The following is a 9,835-nucleotide window of genomic DNA, read 5'->3' as shown; positions in this document are numbered from 1 at the left end:
TGTAATCTATTTCCTTTCCACTATCTCATTTCATAAAATACTATTTTCTCGGTTTCTCTATCTTCAGCAGGAAGGAGATCGGGATTTGGCTCTGTGCCATTTATTAGACAAAATAGCTCTAAGAATTGTTGATAAGGTCTCTCTGGACGTGGATTCTGTTTCCAAAATCCTGATATACCCTGACCAGAGCTGTTCACAGATCAGAGGAGAGTAGCTGTTGGTCTTGACCTAAGAAGGTCTGGATAACCCGAGACATTTGGAGATATGGTCAAAGGTCTTTCTAATAATATATTTCTTGTGAATATTTCTGTTCTGAGTGATAGGAGACGAGGAGATGGACACTGTTATTTGCCATCTTGCAGTGATGAGAATTGACCCAGCTCAGCCCTCTTCACAAAGGCATAGAGCCCACAATAGATTTTATGTAACTTTGAAAAGCTGGGCCACTTGTTGTGCTCAAGCACTAACCCCCATCACCATGTAATCCTTGCTTTATATAGAGTAAGGGCCAGAGAACTGACGTTGCATATAAAGCAACTTTGATATGGCCTTGAATGGTGTGTTTTGAGGAATATGGTCTAAATCTTCAGGACGTAAGTATTATTAAAAACAGCCTTTGGTTCCTTGTATCTTAGAGAAATGTGAAGTTGAGGGCAAGAACATGGTACATTCCTGTATCTCTCTCTCTCCCCATTAAACACAGATGGAGCTGCTTCTGTTTCTGCCCCTGAAGAACTGACTGCTATAGAAGCGCACATAGGGGTTTCTGGGGTCTTCAGTTGATTAGCGGTCTGTGCGTGTTCAGTTCAAAGAGTTAAAAGGAAGCATGAATGTAAGAGGAGAGAAATGGAAAACATCCCACAGAGTTAGACAAGAACAACCTCTAAGGTAAAATAATGACAAGGGAACTGTAGAGTAAGCAGTTCCCAGAGCTCACACAGGACTGAAGAGTGTTGACTGATGTCCAGCAAGAGTAAAGAGACCTTGTTGAATTGACATTTAGCAGAGACCTCGAAAGGGCCAAGTCTTAGAAGGGGGTTAAAAGAGCTCTAAACAAGGGCTCTTCTAAGTCCGCTTTAAAAGAACTTTTAAAAAGTACTTCAAAAGGGTCAAATCAATGTGAGAGTAACTTAATTACCTGCCAGGAAAAAAAAAAAATTTTTTTTTAAGAAATGGCCAAATTCTTTTCAAATTTGACAAAAATGTTGAACCCACAGATCCAAGAAGCTCAATGAACCTCAAGCAGAAGAAACAGACACTAGTTGAGTTTTACCTCCAGGAGCCCTGCCAGGTTCTCATGGTGAATATTGGAGAAAGATCCCTCGTGCTTCTGGAAAGGGAAGTAGAAAAGTAACCATTTTGAGATATGCCAGAACATTCTTAAGATAAAATATTTCACCAGAGACTAACTTTGCTGCTGTTGTTCAGCTGCTCAGTAATGTCCGACTCTTTGCTACCCGTGGACCGCAGCACGCCAGGCCTCCCTGTCCTCCACCATCTGCTGGAGCCTGCTCAAACTCATGTCCATTGAGTCAGTGATGTCATCCAACCATCTCGTCCTCTGTCATCCCCTTCACCTTCTGCCTTCAATCTTTCTCCCAGCATCAGCATTTTTTCTAATAAGAGTCAGGTCTTCATATCAGGTGGCCAAAGCATTGGAGCTTCAGCTTCAGCATCAGTCCTTGCAATAACTATTCAGGATTGATTTTCTTTAGGATTGACTGGTTTGATCTCCTTGCAGTCCAAGGGACTCTCAAGAGTCTTCTCCAACACCAGAGAGCCTAACTCATTGGGACTTTATAACCAACCTCTAAACCAACCTAGGGCTAAGACAATTCCCAACTCCAGGCTTCTCTTAGCCATCCTGTTCCACCTAGGAGGGGAAAACAGCTGACAAGCCCTTGTGAAGTCCACAATCACAGGCTCACTAGAAGACCAAGTCCTATTCACAGAACTAGAGAATGCTTCCTCTCTCCTCATATTTACCACATCATAATTAAAGGCCTATTTACCAGAAGTCTTTTTTTGCCTATTACAGCAGGTCTGGCTTTCAACAAAACATTGCAAGGCATGTAAAAGGCAAAAAACACAGTTTGAAGAGACAAAGCAACATTAGAACCAGATTCAGACATGGAAGGGATGTTGGAATTAGTGGACTGGAAATGTAAAATAACTTATGATTAATATCCTAAGGACTCTCATGGAAAAAGGAGACCAGATGCAAGAACAGGTGGATAATGTAAGCAGAGATCTAGAAATTCTCAGTAAGAATAAAAAATAAATGATAGAATTAAAAAACATGTAATGGAATGAATGAACAGTGTTTTTCATGGGCTCATTAATACACTGTCATGGCTAAATAAAAAAATCTCTGAACTTAAGGATGTATGAATAGAAAATTGCGAAACCATAAGGCAAAGATAAAAATGACCGAAAAAGTAGAACAATATCCAGAGACTGTGGGATGGCTACAAAAGAAAAAAGAAAGGAGCAGAAGCAATATTTGAAGTAATAATGATTGAGAATTTCTCCCAAATTAATGTCAGACACCAAGTCTCAGAACCAAAGTTCACAGAGCACCAAGAAGGATAAATGCAAAACAAAACAAACCTCCTCTTAAATCCACACATTCAAAAAAATAAATGAAAAGACTATACCTAGGCAAATCATTTTCAAACTGCAGAATTTAAAAGATAAAGAAAAAATCTTGAAGCAGAGTGGGGGAGAAAACACATCTTACTTATAAAAGTGCAAAGATAAGAATTGTAGCCAACTTTTCCTCAGAAACCATGTGAGCAAGAAGAAAATGGAGTGAAATATTTAAAGTGTAGAGAGAAATAAAACACCAACCCAGAATTCTGTGTCCTGTGAAAATATCTTCAAAAAGAAGAAAGAAAGCATTTCTCAGACAAACAAAAATTGACAGAGTTTGCTGCCCGTGGAAGAAATGTTTAAAATAAGTTCTTTGAAGAGAAGGAGCAGAAGCTTGAATAGGTCAGAAGCTTGAATTTAGCATAAAGAAAAGAAAGACATTAGAGACATAATTTAAGGACATAAATTAAGGAATTCTAGAAGGAATAAATAACTAGAGAAGGAATTACATTAGAGAAGAAATGAAAGAAGGTAAAAAACATCCAGAGTAAAAATACACATTCAGTTCAGTTCAGTTCAGTTGCTACCCCGTGAATCGTCGCACGCCGGGCCTCCCTGTCCATCACCAACTCCCGGAGTTTACTCAAACTCATTACACACAGAGAAATAAAATATGACAGCAGACTTCTCAAAAACACATTCAAATGGTATCTTTAAAGTGAGGGAGAGAGCTGTCAACCTAGAATTCTAAACCTAATGAAAACATCATTAAAAGATGAAGGTAAAATACAGAATTTCAGACAAACAAAAACTAAGAAAATTCATTGCTACCAGATCTGCTCTGGTAGAAGCACTGTTAAAGGAAGCTTTTCAAACTGAAGTGAAATGGTTTCTGATTCAAATTTGAAAGCACACACACAGACTCATGAACACTGGAAATGGTAAATAATGTGAGTAGATATAAAAGAAATACATTTTCTAATTTTTCCTGTCTTGTAAATATAATTATGTAAAACAAAAATAGCAACAGTAGGCTCTGAGACTTATAATATATGTAATAGTGAAATGTATGAGAACAAAGGATAGGAAGAGGGAGACAGAAGCACTATGTTGTAAGAGTCTTTCACCATATACAGATTTGTACAATGTTATGTGAAGGTAGACTAGTAAGTTGGAGATATATGTGGTAAACCTTAGAGCAAATACTAAAATTATTCAATTAATCCAAAAGAAGGCAGGGGAAAAAAAAAAACCAAAAGAACAAAAGTGACAAATAGAAATCAAACAGATATGTTGTAGATATAAAGCGAGTTATATTGATAATTGTGTTAAATGTAAGTAGTCTAAACACTGAAATGAAATAAAACAGATTATAAAATAAATAAGAACTAACTTGATAACAGTTTAGAAGAAACACACTTTCAATATAAAGCCAGAGATAGGTTAAAAGTAAAAAAGAGAAAAGATATCCCATATAAACATGAATGACAAGAAAGTTACAGTGTCTATATTAACATAAGACAAAGTGGGCTTCAGGACAAGTACCATTCCAGGAATGAAGAAGGCTATTACATTAAGATCAAGGAATCTATACAAGAAATAACAGTCTTATATGTATATGTACCTAATCACCTTAAAAAAAAAAGGAAGCAAAAATTGATAGAACCAAAAAGAAAAAAACACAGATATAGCTGAAGATTTCAGTTAATAAAACTTGTAGACAAATGAAATTCAGTAAATATATAGGAGATCTGAACAATACTATCAGCCAACTTGACCTAATTGATACATAGATGATGTGCCATCCAAAATGAAACAGAGGAAAGAAAAGGTTTCAATGATTTTATGTGTAAAAAATAAAATTATAAAATTATGAAAAGAAATCATATGAGTTTTATTATATTTTTAATCTTAGGATAGAGAAAACTTAAGTATGTTGATGCAACTCATGGAGTTTAAAGAAAAGAGTGATAAATATAATAACTATAGGAAAGTAAAAATTTCTTCATGGCAGAAACATTGTAAGTAAATTCAACTGTACATAGACCAAGGAAAATATTTGCTACTCCTACCATACAAGAAACTGATAGCCATTATATTTATTTTTTTTTCCCATTTATTTTCATTAGTTGGAGGCTAACCACTCTACAACATTGCAGTGGCTTTTGTCATACATTGAAATGAATTAGCCATGGATTTACATGTATTCCCCATCCCGGTCCCCCCTCCTACCTCCCTCTCCACCCCATCCCTCTGGGTCTTCCCAGTGCACCAGGACCGAGCACTTGTCTCATGCATCCAACCTGGGCTGGTGATCTGTTTCACCCTAGATATACATGTTTCGATGCTATTCTCTTGAAACATCCCACCCTCACCTTCTCCCACAGAGTCCACAAGTCTGTTCTATACACCTGAGTCTCTTTTTCTTTTTTTGCATATAGGGTTATCGTTACCATCTTTCTAAATTCCATATATATGTGTTAGTATATTGTAATGGTCTTTATCTTTCTGGCTTACTTCACTCTGTATAATGGGCTCCAGTTTCACCCATCTCATTAGAACTGATTCAAATGAATTCTTTTTAATGGCTGAGTAATATTCCATGGTGTATATGTACCACAGCTTCCTCATCCATTCGTCTGCTGATGGGCATCTAGGTTGCTTCCATGTCCTGGCTATTATAAACAGTGCTGCGATGAACATTGGGGTGCACGTGTCTCTTTCAGATCTGGTTTCCTCAGTGTGTATGCCTAGAAGTGGTATTGCTGGGTCATATGGCAGATCTATTTCCAGCTTTTTAAGGAATCTCCACACTGTTTTCCATAGTGGCTGTACTAATTTGCATTCCCACCAACAGTGTAAGAGGGTTCCCTTTTCTCCACACCCTCTCCAGCATTTATTGCATATTTAAAGTGCTTCTACACATAAGAAAAGGACCCTAACCCAATAGAAAAATAAAAGACAAATAGCTCCTAGAAAAAGAAATGTTCTTAAATACATAAAAGTATACTCAGTATTAAGCACAATATTAATTTTCACCATCAGATGATGAAGATTGAAATGTTTGCTAACACACTGTGTGGGTGAGGACAATGTAAGAGCTTATAATGGATGTCTCTTCCCAACTCCTCCTATAGTGAACTCATGTTGACAGCTTAAAATCAGCCATGATCCTTTATATCATGGAAATTGGCATATGCTACAAATTGAGTTTTTTCCTTCCATGAAAGTCAGTTGTTAATCATTTACCAACACACTACCAGGTAAGAGTAGTGGCAAACAGGCTCTCTCATACTAATGTTTTTGTTTTTCTTTTAATTTGGCTGTGCTGTGTCTTAGTTGCAGCATGTGAACTCTTAGTTGCCCTATGTGGGATCTAGTTCCCTGGCCAGGGATCAAACCTGGGCCTCCTGCATTGGAACAGAGGAGTCTTAGCCACTGGATCCCCAGGGAAGCCCCTACTACTGTTGTTTTAAATATAAATAGCACAGTCTCCAGAAAGCATTTTATTTAAATGCAGCCAAGTTATTAACTGCACAGTTTTTAAAGCAAGAATGCTACTTCTAGGTACATGGCATAGGTTTTAAAAATTATTTATTTAATTTACTTTTTGGTTGCACTGGCTCTTCACTGTGTGCAGGCTCTCTGGTTGTGGTAAGTGGCAACTTCGCTTCTTTGTGGTGCAGGGGCTTCTTATTGCGGTAGCTTCCTTTGATGCCCAGCACGAGCTCTGGGCACAGAGGCTTCAGTAGTTATGGTGTGAGGCTCTTGGGTGTGTGGGTTTCAGTCTTTGTGGCTCTCGGGCTCTAGAATGCAGACTTAGTCCTTGCGGTGCGTGGGCTTAGGTGCTCTGAGGCATGTGGACTCTTCCTGGACTGGGTATTGAAGATGTGTTCCTTCCTTCCACTTCACCACCAGGGAAGTCCTGGCCTGGTTATTTTTGAACACATGTGAAATCATACACTTTTTTTTGGTACATACGTCTGTCAATAGAGAATTGTTTTTTTTTAAATGTAGTACATTTTATACAGTGAAAAGTAAAGCAACTGTTAATAAATGAGAGCATCCTTTATGTCCTAACATGAAGTGAGATCCCTGCAAGACTGTTAACTGAAATAAGCAAGATGTTGAGAGAGAAGTGAATGTATTTACATATATTTGCTTCTGAAGTCCTGTTCACAAGAAGTATCAATTGCCTCTGGGGAGGAGGGTGGCCTGGAGGATAAGGGTGGGAGGGAAGTTTCACTGTGTTTAAAAAATTTTAAACTTGGTAAAATTTTAAATTTTGTAATATTCACAGTATTTCTTATTAAATAAATAGCTTAAATTTAGATTTCAGTGCTATAAATATGCTTACTGATATCCTGTGAGACAGACTAATTTATATACTGTTGATGATACTGAGTTGGAATAGTCCCTATCAAAAGCAACTTGGTAATATTAATCAAAATCATTAAGTAGTTCTTCCTCTGTAATAGAGCAGTTACACTTTTTGGTATCTAGAGAAAATAAGCAGAGATGAAAACAAAGATTTATATATAAGGTGCTCATCATGGTGTTATTTATAATAGTGAAAAATTAGAAATAACCTAGATGTTCAATGATATGGAAATAGTTAAATAAATTTGGTCTAGTGATACAACTGAAAGAAAAAATTTTGAAAAATTTTCATAGCATAGTCAAAACATTATAAATAGAAAAGCAGTTTCACACAGGGTGACCCTAATTTTTCTGAAAAGCTATGTGTATACTTTCTTTCTTCTTTTTAAAAAATTTTTTTTCTTTACCCCTCCCCCCACCCCCCAACCCCCACCCATATGTGTATACTTTCACATGCTTATATACATATACACATACTCATACACATATACATACAGGGAAAAGATCAGCAGTATGTTAAGGGAATTATCTCTGGGTGATAACAATACTATGGAATTTTAGTCTCACCTTGATATGATTTTCAGTATCTTCTTGGTAATTACCTGTGCTCTACAAATCTGTGATGAGTATGTATTATTTTTCCATCAACTTAAAGGGTTATTTAGAAAAATTTAATTTTTCTAAGTTTAAACATTAAATTCAAATTTAAACATATTTAATGTTTTACAGTATCTTAAATGTAAAGAAATAGCTAGTGTCCTATTGTACACCCGATATATTGTTATTATATATTGTTATCTAGTGTCCTATTGTACACCCTATATATTGTTACTAAATAAAATATGTGGCACTACAAAACATCTATAAAAATGAAAACAAAAATAAAAATATATCCCCTCTTCTCAAATTATGTTGTAAAAAGTAGGGGTTCTAGAAAGAGAAGAGTTCTGTGATCAAATAAATTAAAGAAACATTAAGTTGTATTTCATGGTCTCTTCCTCCTGCTGCTGCTGCTAAGTCGCTTCAGTTGTGTCAGACTCTGTGCGACCCCAAAGACAGCAGCCCACTAGGCTCCTCTGTCCCTGGGATTCTCCAGGCAAGAATACTGGAGTGGGCTGCATTTCCTTCTCTACTCTTCCTCCTAGAGACATGTAATTAATATGCAAGTTTCTGAGTGATCCTGCAATAAGGAAAATTATTTAACTGTTTATGGTTTCTTTCTCTTCCTCCTCCCTTTCCCTCTCTAAATATCTAAATATGACCTAGTGTTCCAGAGAGCATGGTTGAGAGCACCATGAGCTCAGAAATTTGGGAGACCCCTTTCCTAGATCACTAATATTTTTGTCTGTTTCCCTGTAACGGCGACCACTAGAGTGAGAGCTCTTCTCCAAGGCAGGAAATCTCACCTGATCACTTCATTGTTCCGAGAACACAGCCCTACAGCTGTCATTCCTGCCCATCAGCATATCAGAAAGAAAGGACTAGAAAGTGCTTGGATACACATTTAAACACTGCACTTGTGTTTCTGGTAGGACAAAAATTATTTGCATATAATTTTTCTCCTATTTCCCAGCATTTCCATTTCCTCTAAAAGAGGAATCTGGTTTTTCAGTTTCCTCTGCTCAGTTCTTTCCTCTTCCTTGCTCTTCAATGCAGTCTCTGTCATTTTTTAGAGGTATTTTTTTTTTAGGCTTTAGAGATGCAGATTTGGGGGAAAGAAGAGGCAAGATGTTGGGAGGAATTTTGGAAGAGAAATACAAGGTAGCGGGCATATGAAATATATAAGAGAGGTAGAAGAGAGAAAATGGAACTTTAAGAAGTTGTGTTTTGAAATGTATATTGTCTTTGTAGTGCTCACAAAATGATAAATGTGTGAGGAGGGAAGGACGGAATTTGAGTGGGCTACCTTGAAAATTCTGTCTTGGTTGCTAAGCTGAAGTTCTTTGATTGTAACATATCCCTTAGATGGTGTGTGATCAGGTCACCCAAGATGGCTGTTCTCTTGCTCTCTGTACATCCGCTGCTGACCAGTCCCTGCTTCACCTACACCTACTCACATGGCTGACCTTCCCTCTAAATCATTGAGCCTGATCGGGAAATGTCTACACACTTGCCCTAGCTAGTGACTGTTCTAATCTTTGATGACAACCATCTCCACTCCATCTGATAGTTTGTTAAAGGGGTGATAAAGTGAATACTCTTCTGCTGGCTTCCCTGGTAACAGAGGAGCCAACCTGACATCCCCCTATAGTTGGTAACTTCCCTCTGCCCCTGGTAGCAAGACCACTGCCATATCCTGCCTACTATTTGCTGCACACGGTGGGGTGTGGGGTGTTGTTCCAGGATGTTGTTTCAGACATGTAAGCTCCCTTCATCCGTTAAAGCATTGATGTCTCTGTTGCTGACTCCAGGCTCTTTCTTGGGTCTTGAGGCTTGGCAGGCACAGGGCTTGCAGGCCAGCAGGGTGCAACCCAACAGATGGACTGCACTAGTCACCTTTAATAGTGTAACAGCTTTAAGTCTGCAGTCTCTAAAGCCTTGCACACTGTAAATAGAAGAGTGGATGGGCTTGGGAAAAAACTGCTGAGATACTGCCAATCACTCAGGCTCTTTGACCAGAAAGAAGAGAAAGGAAGTGAAGTGAGCAGATTCCACAGCATAAAGAGCTCTGAAATTAGCATCTTAGTCACTCAGGTAGCGGCATCCTAATCAGAAAATACAGTTTAGGAGAGACTCTGAATAACCCTGCCTCCTGAAATATTGCTTTCCGTTCTGAAAGGAAACCTAACCAAAAAGCTGAATTTTCCATGAGACAAACTGATGAAGAGAAAAAGCAGGACAAAGCCAAGGCTGAATAGAAGAA

Source organism: Odocoileus virginianus, chromosome 3 (assembly GCF_023699985.2).
Source record: "Odocoileus virginianus isolate 20LAN1187 ecotype Illinois chromosome 3, Ovbor_1.2, whole genome shotgun sequence".
Classification (NCBI taxonomy): Eukaryota; Metazoa; Chordata; class Mammalia; order Artiodactyla; family Cervidae; genus Odocoileus; species Odocoileus virginianus.
Note: the sequence above shows the minus strand (reverse complement) of the source record.